Raw genomic sequence first — 16,367 nt, 5'->3', positions numbered from 1 at the left:
TGGAAATTTTCTCCCTGTTTAGATGCATACAGACTGTGATCAAGTCACCTTTGAACATTCTCTTGTGTAAGCTAAATTGACTGAGCTTCTTGAGTCCCTCTCTGTAAGGCAGATTTTTCAAACCTCTGATCATTCTCATAACTCTTTTTTCAACATTTTCCAATTTTTTAACATTCTTTTTGATGTGAGGATGCCAGAACTGGAAACAGTATCCCAGTCACTATCTCACTTCTTTATATCTTTATAATGCTATCTCTCTATTCCTACTCAATATTCCCTTTTTTAAAACATCCAGAGATTGACTTAACTCTCTTAGCCATACCATCACATTACAATCACAAATTCAGTTGGCTATCCACCGTAGCACCCAAGTCCTTTCCAGAGTAACTGTTCAGTACTCAGTCCTGTATATGTGACCTCCTTTTTTTGTTTTTAGATATATATGACATTGTTCATTAATCAGAATGCCATGCAGTACTAAGTCAAATACCTTACAGAACTTTATTGTGTCAACACAGTTACCTTTATCAACTGAGCTTGTAAGTTCACCCCCCCTCAAAAAAAGCATCAAGTTTGAAGTCTTCAAATAAAAATTGGAATCTCTCTCTAAGAGATATGCTATAGTTCAACCACAAGATATGGGTGTGATGCAAGAATCACTAGGTCAAGTTCTCTAGTCTGTGTTATGCAAGAGGTCAGATTAGATGATCACATTGGTCTCTTCTTGCCTTAAATTCTGTGACTTTAGATCAACCCTATTTTATTCCCCTTTAGATAACCAATGGCTGGACTAGAAAAGGGAAACCACACGTGAATCACAGTGTTCCTTCTTGTAGGATTTGAGACTCTTCCAGAGCTGCAGATAACTCTCTTTGTGGTGTTCTTCATCATCTACCTAGCAACCATTTCTGGGAACCTTCTCCTCACTCTGACTGTGTGGACTGACCGTCACCTTCACACGCCCATGTATTTCTTCCTCAGCAATTTATCTTTCCTGGAAACTGGCTACATCTCCAATATCATCCCCAGGCTGCTGGTGAGTCTTGTGACAGGTGACAAGACGATTTCTCTCTCAGGCTGTTTCCTTCAGTTGTTTGTTTTTAGCTTTCTTGGTGCTACTGAGTGTTTCCTCATGACTGGGATGTCCTATGACCGATACTTGGCAATATGTGATCCACTGCATTATGCAAGTAATATGAGCCCCAGGGCTTCCTTTTGGCTGACCTTTGCATCTTGGGCATTAGGCTTTGTGGCTCCTTCCTTCACAATAATTATGGCATCCATGTTGCCTTTCTGTGGTCCTCATGAGATCAACCACTTTTTCTGTGATTTAACAGCTGTGTTGAAGCTTCCATGTACTGACACCAGCCTGACAGAGATGGCAGCTCTAATTTCCTCTTCCACTATATTAGTGATCCCGTTTGTCCTGACCATCATGTCCTATGTCTATGTCATCCTGACCATCCTGAGAATCCCATCCATGATTGGGAGGAAAAAGGCCTTTTCCACCTGCTCCTCTCACCTCATTGTCATCTCAACTTTCTATGGGGCTCTGATCATCATGTATGTGGTCTCATCTGGAAATCAGTCTCTGGATTTCAACAAGGTGTTCTCACTGCTCTACACAGTGGTGACTCCTATGCTCAACCCCATTGTCTACAGCCTGAGGAACCAGGAGGTGAAAGATGCCTTGAGCAGATCTATTGCTAAAATGTGGTCTTCCACCAAAATGTAGCTTTTGCTAAATTCCTTTTTGTTTGAATGAAATTTTAAGGGAGGAAAAGTTAGGAGTGAAATTTACATGTCAGACTGTCCAACAATGTCTTTCTTTGTCTCAAAATCTTTATTTTTTTCCTCACTCTTTCCATTACTGGCTTAAATGTGCTGTGAAAATGGTTAAGAGAAGGTAATTTTATTAATGATGTATAAAGAAGGCCTAAAAATTTTTTGTAACTGTTCTTGGCTGTGATTTAAAAGGGGCCTAGTGGAGTTGGGTACCCAACTCTTGCTGAAAGTCCACACAATCTCCAACAATACCAGTTGCTGCAGAGGAAAGAACCAATACAATGGTGATCACAACTGTGATGTTTTCATTATTTTTTAATTTTTTTAATTAATCAAGTAATTAGACACAACAACTACTGACATTCAATAGGAATTTGGCACTTAATCCTCTTAGCTTCCCTTGAAAATTCCAGCCCAAGTTTTCAATGTAGTTCTCCATACTGAGTTGTGGTCTGGGTAAACTCCCTTGAGCACTAGTTTCTTTACTCTTAGATCTCTTGGGCATCACGAGTTGCTGAGATAATATGCATTTCAAAGAATCAGAGTCATGCTTTCATGACAGGTCTCATGCCTGCTGCTGATGATACATAACACTATCATGAGAATGTGATCAGGCCTGTCTATGTTAGATACTAATAGAAACACCAGCCTTAGTGGAGGTGTGTAGAGAAACATATTCTATTTCATGGAGGAGTCTGATATTTCAAACTCTGGTTTCATTCTGATTAGGAGCAAAAACCAAAACATTAAAAATTCTGCATGAACAGGTTTGGAGCTGTGGCTTCAGACAGTCCAATCAGTTTTAATCCTGAGCTGCTGGCATTTCAAACAGCAGTGAAATAATAATCAATAATTTATGTCAAAAATAAACTGAGTTGTTCAAACCGTTTTCAGAGTTGTGGGAAATCAATGGGGGGATGTCAGAAAATTGCTATTTAATGGTAATAAATGTTGAGATTCAAAGAGTTAAAACTTGTTGCTGCGAGTTGGTTTGTGCTCTTTCTAGCTCTGCAGATAGCTAGTTCAGCAGACCTTGAGAGAATCATAGACTATTAAGGTTGGAAGGGACCTCAGGACGTCATCTAGTCCAACCCTCTGCTCAAAGCAAGACCAATCCTCAACTATTTTTTTGCCCCAGATCTCTAAATGGCCCCTGTCAAGGCTGTATCCCCACTTTGAACTTTAGGGTACAAATGTAGGGGCCTGCATGAAAACTTCTAAGCTTATCTACCAGCTTAGCTCTGGTCCGCTGCCACCATCTCAAGAATTCCCTTTATAGTTATGACACGCCCCCCAAATCACAGATAGTGTTGGACGTCCGGTTCCACACTGGCTGTGATTTCTTCCTGGAGCTTTAGGAGAAAACAGAGTTAATAAAACACATGTACCTTTAGACATACTACTGATTATATAAAAACTAACAATATGTTTTATTTCAAGAACAATTGTTAACCAGTTAACTCTGGGAAACTTTCCCGGGAGAGTGCATCAGCCACTTTGTTAGAAGCTCCCGAAATGTGTTGTATTTCAAAATCAAAATCTTGGAGAGCTAAACTCCACCGAAGAAGTTTTTTGTTATTTCCCTTGGCGGTATGAAGCCACTGTAGCGCAGCATGGTCTGTTTGTAGTTGGAACCGCCATCCCCAAACATATGGGCATAGCTTTTCCAGCGCGTACACAATGGCGTAGCATTCCTTTTCGCTGATTGACCAGTGGCTTTCTCTCTCAGACAGTTTCTTGCTGAGAAACACGACAGGATGGAATTCTTGATCCGGTCCTTCCTGCATTAAAACTGCTCCCAGGAACGGTTTGTCAAAGTCTGGGGCCCTTAGCACAGGGTCAGACATGAGTGTTGCCTTAAGCTGGTTAAAGGCCTTTTGACACTTATCAGTCCACTGAACTGCATTTGGCTGTTTCTTTCTGGTTAGGTCTGTTAGCGGGGCGGCGATTTGGCTGTAGTGTGGTACAAATCGCCTATAATATCCAGCCAAGCCTAAGAAGGATTGGACCTGTTTCTTTGACTTTGGAACCGGCCACTTTTGGATAGCATCCACTTTGGCCTGTAGGGGATTTATAGTTCCTTGACCCACCTGGTGTCCCAGGTACGCCACTCTGTTTTGGCCTATTTGACAGTTTTTAGCCTTAACAGTTAGTCCTGCCTGCCGGATGCGCTCGAAGACTTTTTTCAGGTGCTCCAGGTGTTCTGTCCATGAATCAGAAAAAATGGCCACATCATCGAGATAGGCAACGGCAGATTCTCCCAATCCTGCTAAGAGACCATCTACAAGTCTTTGGAAGGTGGCGGGTGCATTTCGCAACCCGAAAGGGAGTACATTGAATTCATACACCCCTGCCTGGGTGATGAAGGCTGACCTTTCCTTAGCGGGTTCATCTAGTGGTACTTGCCAGTACCCTTTGGTTAAGTCTAAAGTAGAGATGAATTGGGCATGTCCCAATTTTTCCAATAGCTCATCTGTGCGTGGCATTGGATAGTTGTCAGGACGAGTTACAGCATTTAGCTTACGGTAGTCCACGCAAAAGCGTATTTCCCCATCTGGTTTGGGAACTAGAACCACTGGAGATGCCCATGCACTGGTAGAGGGGCGGATTATACCCATCTGTAGCATGTCCTGGATCTCCCTTTGTATAGCCGCTTGGGCATGAGGTGACTCCCGGTAGGGTGGGGTTCTAATTGGGTGAGCATTACCTGTGTCAATGGAGTGGTATGCCCGTTCGGTCTGTCCTGGAGTGGCTGAGAAAATCGGTGCAAAGCTTGTGCACAGCTCCTTGATCTGCTGTCGCTGCAGACGTCCCAGGGTCGTGGAGAGGTTCACCTCTTCCACGCCACCATTCCTTTTTCCTTCGTAGTAGACACCTGCAGGCCACTCCGCGTCATCAGTTTCCTGGGCTGTAAACTGGCAAATGTTTAATTCTCTAGAATAAAAGGGCTTAAGAGAATTAACATGGTATACCTTAGGCTTTATGTTGGAGGTGGGGGAGGCTATGAGATAGTTAACAGCTCCTAGGCGCTCCTGGACCGTGAATGGTCCTTCCCACGACGCTTCCATTTTATGGGCCTGGAGCGCCTTTAAGACCATGACTTGGTCTCCTACTTTGATGGACCGTTCTCTGGAATGTTTATCATACCAGGCCTTTTGCTCTTCCTGAGCATCCTTTAGGTTTTCTTTAGCAAGGGCTAAAGAGTGTCGGAGGGTGTTTTGTAGGTTGCTTACAAAGTCTAGAATGTTAGTTCCTGGAGAAGGCGTAAACCCCTCCCATTGCTGCTTCACCAACTGTAATGGCCCCTTAACCTCGCGGCCATACACAAGTTCAAATGGTGAAAACCCTAAACTGGGATGTGGTACAGCCCTGTAGGCAAAAAGCAACTGCTGCAACACTAGGTCCCAATCATTGGAGTGTTCATTTACGAATTTACGTATCATGGCCCCCAAAGTTCCATTAAACCTCTCCACCAGACCATTGGTTTGATGGTGATGAGGGGTGGCAACCAAGTGATTCACCCCATGAGCTTCCCACAGGTTTTTCATGTTCCCTGCCAGGAAATTAGTTCCCGAATCTGTAAGGATGTCGGAGGGCCAACCTACCCTGGCAAAAATGTCTGCTAATGCCTGGCACACACTTTTAGCCTTGGTGTTGCTTAAGGGTACAGCTTCCGGCCATCGGGTAGCAAAATCCATGAAAGTCAGTACGTACTGCTTTCCTCTGGGTGTCTTCTTTGGGAAAGGACCCAGAATATCCACAGCTACTCGCTGAAATGGGACCTCAATTATGGGTAGTGGCTGGAGAGGGGCTTTAACATGGTCTTGGGGCTTTCCCACTCGTTGGCACACATCACAAGACCGGACATAATTAGCAACGTCCTTGCCCATTCCCTCGCAGTGGAAGGACTTCCCCAACCGGTCTTTGGTTCTGTTCACCCCAGAATGGCCACTGGGATGATCATGGGCTAAGCTCAAGAGCTTTACCCGATACTTAGTGGGAACTACCAACTGTCTTTGAGGATGCCAGTCTTCCTGGTGCCCACCAGAAAGAGTCTCCTTGTATAAAAGTCCTTTTTCTACAACAAACCGGGATCGGTTAGAAGAGCTGAGAGGCGGTGGGGTGCTCCGTGCCGCCGCCCAAGCTTTTTGAAGGCTGTCATCTGCTTCCTGCTCGGCCTGGAACTGTTCCCTTGATGCTAGAGACATCAGTTCCTCCTTGGACTGTGGACTGGGGCTTGGTCCCTCTGGAAGCGATGCAGGTGCTGGGGCTTTTTCCATTGACTGTGAACCGCTGTCCGCTGGTGCACTATGTGGTATTTCAGGCTCTGGCTGAGCCTCTTGGGTAGGATTATCTGCTGCTTCCACCAGTTTAGGCTCGCTGGTGCCCTCTGGCATTGGAGTTGTAGACGGGGTTGCAAGCGCTGGACTCAGTGCTGGCAATGGTTCTGGTGCTGGTTGCGTTGCCAGTTCCGGTTCTGGGACTGGCGTTGGCTGGGTCTCTGGGATTGGATCCACTACGGCTGTTGCAGTCATTGGCAGGGGATCCGGTTCCACCACCTGTGTTTGGGTCTCCGGTAACACAGACGGGGCCCTGGTGGACGGCTCAGGAACAGGGATGGGGGTGTAAGCTTGCTTAGCCTGGTTGCGGGTGACTATTCCCACCCTCTTGGCTAGCTTCACATGGTTGGCCAAGTCTTCCCCCAGCAGCATGGGGATGGGATAATTGTCATAGACTGCAAAAGTCCACATTCCTGCCCAGCCCTTGTACTGGACATGCAACTGGGCTGTAGGCAAGGTTACAGACTGTGACACGAAGGGTTGAATTGTCACTGTAGCCTCCGGGTTGATGAGTTTGGGGTCCACTAGGGATTGGTGAATAGTTGACACTTGTGCCCCAGTGTCCCTCCAAGCGATAACCTTCTTTCCGCCCACTCTCAAGGTTTCCCTTCGCTCCGAGGGTATGAGAGAGGCATCTGGGTCTGGGGTTCTTTGGTGTGATTGGGGTGTAATGAACTGTAATCGGTTGGGGTTCTTGGGGCAGTGAGCCTTTATATGCCCCAGTTCATTACATTTAAAACATCGCCCTGCTAAGGTATCACCGGGGCGATGTTGGTTGATGGAGACTGGTGTGGTGGGGTGAGAAGGCGTCTGGGGTTTCCCTTGGGATGTGGGTGGGGCCTTGGGTTGTCCCCGGTGATAAGGTTTTGTTTCGGCTTGCCCCTTCTGATATTCACTCCAACTGCTACTAGCTTTTTTCTTTTCTGTCACCTCCACCCATTTGGCTCCAATCTCCCCCGCCTCGGTTACAGTTTTGGGCTTCCCATCTAGGATGTACCTTTCTATTTCCTCAGGAACACCCTCTAAAAACTGCTCCATTTTTACTAGGGAAACCAGATCTTCCAGAGATTTAACATTTGCTCCTGATACCCAGGCATCACAATTTTTGTCAATGTGGTAGGCATGTCGGGTAAATGACACATCAGGTTTCCACCTTAGGGCTCTGAACCGCCGACGGGCATGCTCAGGTGTTAGCCCCATTCTGATTCTGGCCTTGTTTTTAAAAAGTTCATAACTGTTCATGTGTTCCTTAGGCATTTCAGCCGCCACCTCTGCTAAGGGTCCACTGAGCTGCGGCCTCAGGTCTACCATGTACTGGGTTGGAGGGATGTCGTATCCAAGGCAGGCCCTTTCAAAATTTTCTAAGAAGGCCTCAGTATCATCGCCTGCCTTGTAGGTGGGGAATTTCCTGGGATGGGAAGTGGTACCTGGAGAGGAGTTGTTAGGATGGTCTGATGCACCCTGCCTAGTCCTTGCTGCTTCCAGTTCCATCTCTCTTTTATGGGCCTCCTGTTTGGCTTTTTCTTCTCTTTCATGGGCCTCCTGTTTGGCTTTTTCCTCTCTTTCATGGGCCTCCTGTTTGGCTTTTTCCTCGAGTTTTTTAATTTCAAGCAGTCTTTGATGTTTTCTTTCATTTCCTTCTGCTTCTAGTTTGGCCAATTCTATTTTGTTAGCTGCTTCTTTGGTAGTCATTTTCCTGTTTTCTTGTGCTGGGTCACACCCTCTGCAGTTGACTGAAACTGGGATGTATTTAGCTCAGGCTCCTGCTGAGTTAACAGAGACTTTCTAACTAGCTACTTCCGAGGATGTAAAAAGAAAAAAAAACAATTCAGATTGTAAATTACCTTTACCAGATCAAAGTTTGCTCACTTATTGAACCGTTCTCTTTACAAAGGACCTTGTTAAAAAAACTGAACACCTCTGCCTTCAGGCAAGGAGAGATAAGATATGCATCTACCTTCAGCTCTGCTCTCCAAGCAGCTAGAAGGAAAAAAAATCTCTTACTGGCTTTTGGGTTTAAAACGATCCCACCGCTGTGCCACCATGTCAAGGCTGTATCCCCACTTTGAACTTTAGGGTACAAATGTAGGGGCCTGCATGAAAACTTCTAAGCTTATCTACCAGCTTAGCTCTGGTCCGCTGCCACCATCTCAAGAATTCCCTTTATAGTTATGACAGCCCCCTTAAGGATTGAACTCACAATACTGTGTTAAGCAGACCAATGCTCAAAACACTGAGCTATCCCTCCTCCTCAGTGTGGTTAAGTGCCGAAGGTTGAAATCTTGTTGCCTCAGTAATACTGTTTAGGCTGCCCAGTGCTTCTGTGCTTAGAGCAGATAAGACAGCCAGCTCATTCAGCGGACCTCGAGGTTACTCATAAAGAAAGACCATTGTCATGGTTCAGTGACAAAGGCACTTGGCCAGGTTTATTGACATCAAGACACAGTCCTGGCACCCTGGCTCCGTGGTTCCAGGTATGTGTGACGTTACACCCCATATTCTTAATAGAAATATGGTTATAATATGAATATGGAATAACTAAGTTATGCAAGATTGCTCATGTAAGATATCATTGGAAAGGTTATGATTTACTGAATGTGATTATCCAATTTGTATGCATGTATCATTTCTGTATCCAAATATAGGAATATTAACTATGTAACAATTACAACTATGTGTGTATTTTGGAGACACCCACCAGACAGGTCAACATTTTGAAACTTCTCAGAGAATGAAAATTCAAAAAAATAATAATCTATTAATGAACGTATTGATAACATATTGACTGGATTACTATCTATAAGTATCTACATGGGTAACAAATATTTAATAATCAGCTCTTCAGTCTAGCAGAGAAAGGTCAAATGTGGTTCAGTGGTTGGAATTTGAAGCTAGACAAATTCTGAATAAAAATAAGGGGTACATTTTTAACAGTGAGGGTAATTAACCATTGGAACATGCTCCAACACTCACAATTTTATTAAAATCAAGATAGAATGTTTTTCTAAAAGATCTGCTCTAGAAATTGTTTGGGGAAGTTCTATGACCTGTGTTATAGGGAAGGTTGGACTAAGTAATCACAATCATCCTTTCTGGCCTTGGAAACTATGAATATTGTTTCAAAAATGTTAGTCATTTCATTTCTATGAGGTGAAAGCATTTCATTTTGATATCAAAATATAATATAATATAAATTAGTAAATACAATACCTATATTACATATTTTATTCAAAATTATACATATATATATATATATATATATATATATATATATATATATATAAACACACACAAACAATATTCAATTTTATATTATACTATAAAATTCAAAATAAAATAAAACAAAATTAGGAAGTTGGAACAAAATGTTAAAACAATATAAAAACAATATATTCTGAAATTATCAAAAAGAAATGAGAAAATCAAAATGATTCCTTTTGACCCTTTCCAGTCAAAAAAATCATATAAATTAACACAGTATGATTAAATGTTTTGATTTTGGTGAAACCGTATTTCTCAAGGAAAACTGTTCCATCAAAAACATTTTTTTTACCAGCTTTACTCAGTACTTTCTCCCCTGTTCCATTCTCAGCCCATGGGCCTATATGAGAAGAGTAGATCCAAAGCCTGCTGAACTCTGATGCAAGTGGATCTATGTTTGACTCACTCCTCTGCATAAATAACAGTTACGATATTCTTTCTGAGGGTTTCAGGGGAGCCTCATGGAGTTATGCATCCAAATCTCATTACTGTTGGGACAGCAAGAGTGGTCCAGTGGATACTACTAAGGTTTGGGACATAGATGTCTGCCTCAGCCACAGATTTTCCTGTGTTACATTTAGGAAGTCACTTAAGGACAGATTTTAAAAGTATTTAGGTACCTAGTGAGATTTTCAAAAACACCTGGGCAACTAACATACATTGATTTCAATAAAAAGAACAGGAGTACTTATGGCACCTTAGAGACTATCAAACGTTGGCATGTTGAGACACCACTGACTTCCTGAGGAAACTACAATCCATCGGTGATCTTCCAGAAAACACCATCCTGGCCACTATGGATGTAGAAGCTCTCTACACCAATATTCCACACAAAGGGTATGTCTACACTACGGGATTAATCCGAATTTATATAATTCGAATTTTGGAAACAGATTGTATAAAGTCGAATGTATGCGGCCACACTAAGCACATTAGTTCGGTGGTGTGCGTCCATGTACCGGGGCTAGCGTCGATTTCTGAAGCATTGCACTGTGGGTAGCTATCCCATAGCTATCCCATAGTTCCCGCAGTCTCCTCCGCCCATTGGAATTCTGGGTTGAGATCCCAATGCCTGATGGGGCCAAAAACATTGTCGCGGGTGGTTCTGGGTATGTCCTCCCCCCTCTCCAGGGAAGCAACGGCAGACAACCGTTTCGCGCCTTTTTCCTGTGTGAACAGTGCAGACACCATACCACGGCAAGCATGGAGCCCGCTCAGCTCAAGACAGCAGTCATGAACATTGTAAACACCTCGCGCGTTATCGTGTAGTTTGTGCTGAACCAGAACCTGCAAAACCAGGCGGCGAGGAGTAGGCTACGGCAGCGCGGCGGCGAGAGTGATGAGGATATGGACATGGAATTCTATCAAACCGCGGGACCCGGTGCTTTGGAGATCATGATGTTAATGGGGCAGGTTATAGCTGTGGAACGCCGATTCTGGGCACGGGAAACAAGCACAGATGGTGGGACCGCATAGTGTTGTAGGTGTGGGACGATTCCCAGTGGCTGCAAAACTTTCGCAAGGGCACTTTCTTGGAACTTTGTGACTTGCTTTCCCCTGCCCTGAAGCGCCAGAATACCAAGATGAGAGCAGCCCTCACAGTTGAGAAGTGAGTGGCGATAGCCCTGTGGAAGCTTGCAATGCCAGACAGCTACCGGTCAGTCGGGAATCAATTTGGAGTGGGCAAATCTACTGTGGGGGCTGCTGTGATGCAAGTAGCCAAAGCAATAACTGAGCTGCTGCTACAAAAGGTAGTGACTCTGGGAAATGTGCAGGTCATAGTGGATGGCTTTGCTGCAATGGGATTCCCTACCTGTGGTGGGGCGATAGATGGAACCCATATCCCTATCTTGGCACCGGAGCACCAGGGTACCCAGTACATAAACCGCAAGGGGTACTTTTCAGTGGTGCTGCAAGCACTTGTGGATCACAAGGGACGTTTCACCAACATCAACGTGGGCTGGCCGGGAAGGGTTCATGACGCTCGCGTCTTCAGGAACACTACTCTGTTTAAACGGCTGCAGCAAGGGACTTACTTCCCGGACCAGAAAATAACCGTTGGGGATGTTGAAATGCAAATAGTTATTCTTGGGGACCCAGCCTACCCCTTAATGCCATGGCTCATGAAGCCATACACAGGCAGCCTGGACAGGAGTCAGGAGCTGTTCAACTACAGGCTGAGCAAGTGCAGAATGGTGGTAGAATGTGCATTTGGCCATTTAAGAGGTCGCTGGCGATCCTTACTGACTCGCTCAGACCTCAGTCACACCAATATCCCCATTGTTATTGCTGCTTGCTGTGTGCTCCACAATCTCTGTGAAAGTAAGGGGGAGACCTTTATGGCGGGGTGGGAGGCTGAGGCAAATCGCCTGGCTGCTGATTACGCGCAGCCAGACACCATGGCGATTAGAAGAGCACACCAGGAAGCGGTGCTCATCAGAGAAGCTTTGAAAACCAGTTTCATGAATGGCCAGGCTATGGTGTGACAGTTCTGTTTGTTTCTCCTTGATGAAAACCCGCCCCCTTGATTGACTCATTCCCTGTAAGCCACCCACCCTCCCCCCTTTGATCACAGCTTGTTTTCAAAGGAAATAAAGTCACTATCATTTAAAAACCATGTATTCTTTATTAATTGATTATAAAAATAGGGAGAGAACTGACAAGGTAGCCCGGGTGGATTGTGGGAGGAGGGGAGGAGGGAAGGAAAAGGCCACTTCAAAACTTGTTGAATGACAGCCTTCTGTTGCTTGGGCTGTGCACTGCGGTGGAGTGGCAGGGTGCACAGAGCCTCCCCCCCCCGCGTTCTTCGGCGTCTGGGTGAGGAGGCTATGGAACTTGGGGTTGGGGGAGGGTGGTTAAACAGGGGCTGCAGCGGAACTCTGTGATCCTGCTGCCATTCCTGAAGCTCCACCAGACGCTGGAGCATGCCCGTTTGATCCCGCAGTATCCCCAGCATTGCATCCTGCCTCTTCTGATCTTCCTGCTGCCACCTCTCATCTCGAGCGTCCCTCCTGTCCTCCCGTTTGTCCCTCCTGTCCTCACGTTCGTCCCTCCTGTCCTCATGTTCATTGGCCAGTTTCCTGTACTGTGATACTGTGTCCTTCCACTCATTCAGATGAGCTCTTTCCTTGCGGGTCGACTGCATGATCTCAAAGAACATTTCATCTCGCATGTGTTTTTTTCACCACCTTATCTGAGATAGCCTTTGGGACGGAGGAGGGAGGCTTGAAAAATTTGCAGCGGCAGGAGGGAAAAAAGGGAGAGAAGTATTTTAAACAATACATTTTACAGAACAATGGGTATACTCTTTCACGGTGAACAACGCTATTCACATTACATTGCACATGTGATTTCGGTACAAGGTCGCATTTTGCATCTTAACATCGAGTGCCTGTGGCTTTGGTGTTAGAGATCACAGACTCAGGGCCGGGAAACAAAATTCGGCTTGCATGCGGCCATGGTAAGCCATTTTTTTGCGGCTTCTGCAACCTTCATAAAAGCAGCACCCTCCTTTCCCATACCAAGCAAAGCCCATTGAGTGCTGCTGTTTTCGTGTTAACGTGCAGCAGCAGAAACCAAACTAACCCCCCCCATCCAATTCTCTGGGATGATCGCTTTTCCCCTCCCCCCACCGCGTGGCTGGTATCAGGGAAGATCCCTGCTAGCCAAATGTGAACAGCTCAGCGCCAATGCCCCCCCCCCCCAGCACCGCTTGGCTAACTGCAGGGAAGGACTTCTTTTCAGCCACAGGCAAACAGCCCAGTAGGAACGGCCACCTGTGTCCCCTTAATTAAATTCCCGTATTTAAACCAGGTTACCATGAACAACAGCACTCTCCTGAAGATAACACAGCGAGATAAAGAACGGATGTTGCTTGAATGCCAGCAAACACTGGGACCATACGCTGCCAGGCTTTTTCTTGCAATGATACCAGATTACTTGCTACTAGCATGGCGTGGTAAAATGTCCTACCATGGAGGACGGAATAAGGCGCCCCTCTGCAGAAACCTTCTGCAAAGGCTTTTGTAGTACCTCCAGGAGAGGTTCATGGAGATGTCTCTGGAGGATTTCCCCTCCATCCCCAGACACATTAACAGACTTTTCCTGTAGCTGTATTGGCCACAAATGCATCCCAAGTCCTCAGGGCAAATTAATCATTAAAAAACGCTTGCTTTTAAACCATGTTTTATATTTACAAAGGTACACTCACTAGAGGTCCCTTCTCCGGCTTCATGGTCTGGGATACCACCTTGGGAGGGTTGGGAGTCTATTTCAGTCAGGGTGAGAAAAAGATCCTGGCTGTTGGGGAGAACGGTGTGCTGTGTGCTCTCTGCAAGCTCGTCCTCCTCCTCATCTTCCCCGTCCGCAAAATCCTCAGGCATGGCTGAGAGTAACCCCTCATCGGAATCCACGGTCAGGGGTGGGGTAGTGGTGGCACCCCCCCCCCCCCCTAGAATTGCATGCAGCTCAGCATAGAAGCAGCATGTCTGTGGCTCTGCCCAGGACCGTCTGTTTGCTTCATTGGTTTTCTGGTACGCTTGTCTGAGCTCCTTAACTTTCACGTGGCACTGTAGAGAGTCCCTATTGTGGCCTCCCTCCATCATGCCCTTGGAGATTTTTTCAAATGTTTTGGCATTTTGTCTTTTGGAACATAGATCTGCTAGCACAGAATCATCTCCCCATACAGCGATCAGATCCAGTACCTCCCGTACGGTCCATGCTGGAGCTCTTTTTTGATTCTCGGACTGCGTGGTTACTGTGCTGATGAGCTCTGCATGGTCACCTGTGCTGATCAGCTCTCCATGCTGGCCAAATAGGAAATGAAATTCAAAAGTTTGCATGGCTTTTCCTGTCTACCTGGCCAGTGCATCTGAGTTCAGATTGCTGTCCAGAGCAGTCACAATGATGCACTGTGGGATAGCTCCCGGAGGCCAATACCGTCGAATTGCGTCCACACTAACCCTAATTCGAACCAGCAATGTTGATTTCAGAGCTTCTTCCCTTGTCGGGGAGGAGTACAGAAATTGATTTTAAGAGCCCTTTATGTCGAAGTAAATGGCTTTGTTGTGTGAACGGGTGTAGGGTTAATTAGATTTAACACTGCTAAATTCGACCTAAACTCGTAGTGTAGACCAGGCCTTAGTGTCATCTGCAAATTTTACAGTGATGATTTAATGTTTTATTCCAAGTCATTGATGAAAAATGTTAAATACAGTAGGGCCCATAATAGATCCCTGCAGGACCCCACTAGAAACACACACACTTAATGACAATTCCCCATTTGCAGTTACTATCACAGACCTACCAGTTAGCCAGTATTTAATCCATTGAATGTGTGCCATGCTATATTTATATTGTTCTAGTTTCTTAATCAAAATGTCAAGTGCTGCCAATCATACATCTTCCAGAAGTCTGTTACATCTTCTTCTATTAAGTTTAACAACCAAATGTGGAACCTCATCAAAAAAAGATAGCAAGTTGGATTTGTGAAAGTAGAATGAATTATATTGTAAAAATAGAATGGATTAAAGAAATGCTGCATGTACCTTTAAGCAGAAATAAGGAATGTTGAAATACAGGTGTCAGGAAAAGAAACATTAAGGCATAAACAATGAGTAAACTTAAGCTAATGGTGGAACATTACTGGAGATCGGTAAAAGTTAGTAAGGAAATTAAATATGTATGTCTAGCCTCAGGTAAACTTGTCAGTTCTGCTTTCTTTGTCCTCTTGTTAAGTTTGCGCCCTTTTTATCTGTATAAAATAAGGTAGTGTGGGTCTTGCATGGTACTCACATTATCTGAGTGCATTAGCATAGTGCTGTGCTAATAAACAGAGTGGTCTAACAAATTGTGAGTCCTGAATCTGACTTTGACAGATTGATAGGATCTATTTTCCACAATGCCATGTTGATTTGCATTAATTACATTACCCTCCTTTAGTTCTTTATTAATCAAGTCCTGAATCAGTTACTCCATTATCTTGCCCAGGATTGATTTTAGGCTGAGAGGCCTATAATTGCCCCAGTCATCCCATTTACTCTTTTTAAAAAATGGCACAACATTAGCTGGCTTCCAGTCTTTGAGAACTTCCCCAATGCTCCAAGACTTATTGAAAATGACTATTACGGTCCAATGAGCTCCTCAGCTAGTTCTTTTAAGGTTCTTGCTTGCAAGTTATCTGGACCTTCTGATTTTAAAATGTCTAACTTTAATAGCTTCTGTTCAATGTGCTAGTGCAATGGAACATTGTTTTCTTGAACCCAGTTTACAGACTGCTATGTATCAGTGATCTGTCCTCTTCATTATTTACCACTTCTCCAGTTTTTGTGTCATTTGCAAACTTTATCAGTGATGATTTTATGTTCTCTTCCAGGTCAGTGATAAAAATTTTAAATAGCATAGAGCAAAGAACCGATCTCTGCTCCCCAGTGGAAGCACATTCACTTGATAACAATTGCCATTTACATTTTTAGACCTATCTGTTAGCCAATATTTAATCCATTTAATGTTTGCCATGTTAATTTTATATTGCTCTAGTTTTTTAATCAAAATGTCATGTGGTACCAAGTCAAACACTTTAGAGAAGACTAAATATATTACGTCAGACCATAAGGAAGTATATTATTTCAAAGGAGCCAAAGGAAGTTTGATGCCCTAATCCTTTGGCCTTTTATTGCAGATGAGCACCTAACTTCAAAAATTTAACAGTTGTGAGGTACTCAGATACTATGGTGCTGAGGGCCACATATAGACAGTTTTACAGGAGTTGAGGGTTTAACTCTCTCTCCTTTGAAAATCCCAGCCAAAGTGAATCAAATCAAACAGTAGTAAATGCAATTAGATTCTGATCTCAGCTAAACATACTAGTAAAACTGGTGTAACCCAATGGAGTTATTAAATTACAACTGCCATGTGAATTTTCCAACTTAGGTGTGCATGGCCATCTTAACTTCGAAAATCCCCAACGCACGTGTCTCTAAG

At 44.5% G+C, this 16,367-nt stretch overlaps 1 pseudogene; it reads left to right on the top strand.

Moving 5' to 3' along the window:
* The first annotated feature begins 781 nt into the window (after window positions 1–781).
* LOC135886191 (olfactory receptor 2AP1-like) lies at window positions 782–1,735 on the top strand (annotated as a pseudogene).
* Window positions 1,736–16,367: the final 14,632 nt, after the last annotated feature.

Source organism: Emys orbicularis, chromosome 12 (genome assembly GCF_028017835.1).
Source record: "Emys orbicularis isolate rEmyOrb1 chromosome 12, rEmyOrb1.hap1, whole genome shotgun sequence".
Taxonomy (NCBI): domain Eukaryota; kingdom Metazoa; phylum Chordata; order Testudines; family Emydidae; genus Emys; species Emys orbicularis.
Note: the sequence above shows the minus strand (reverse complement) of the source record. Positions and strands in the feature narration are given on the sequence as shown.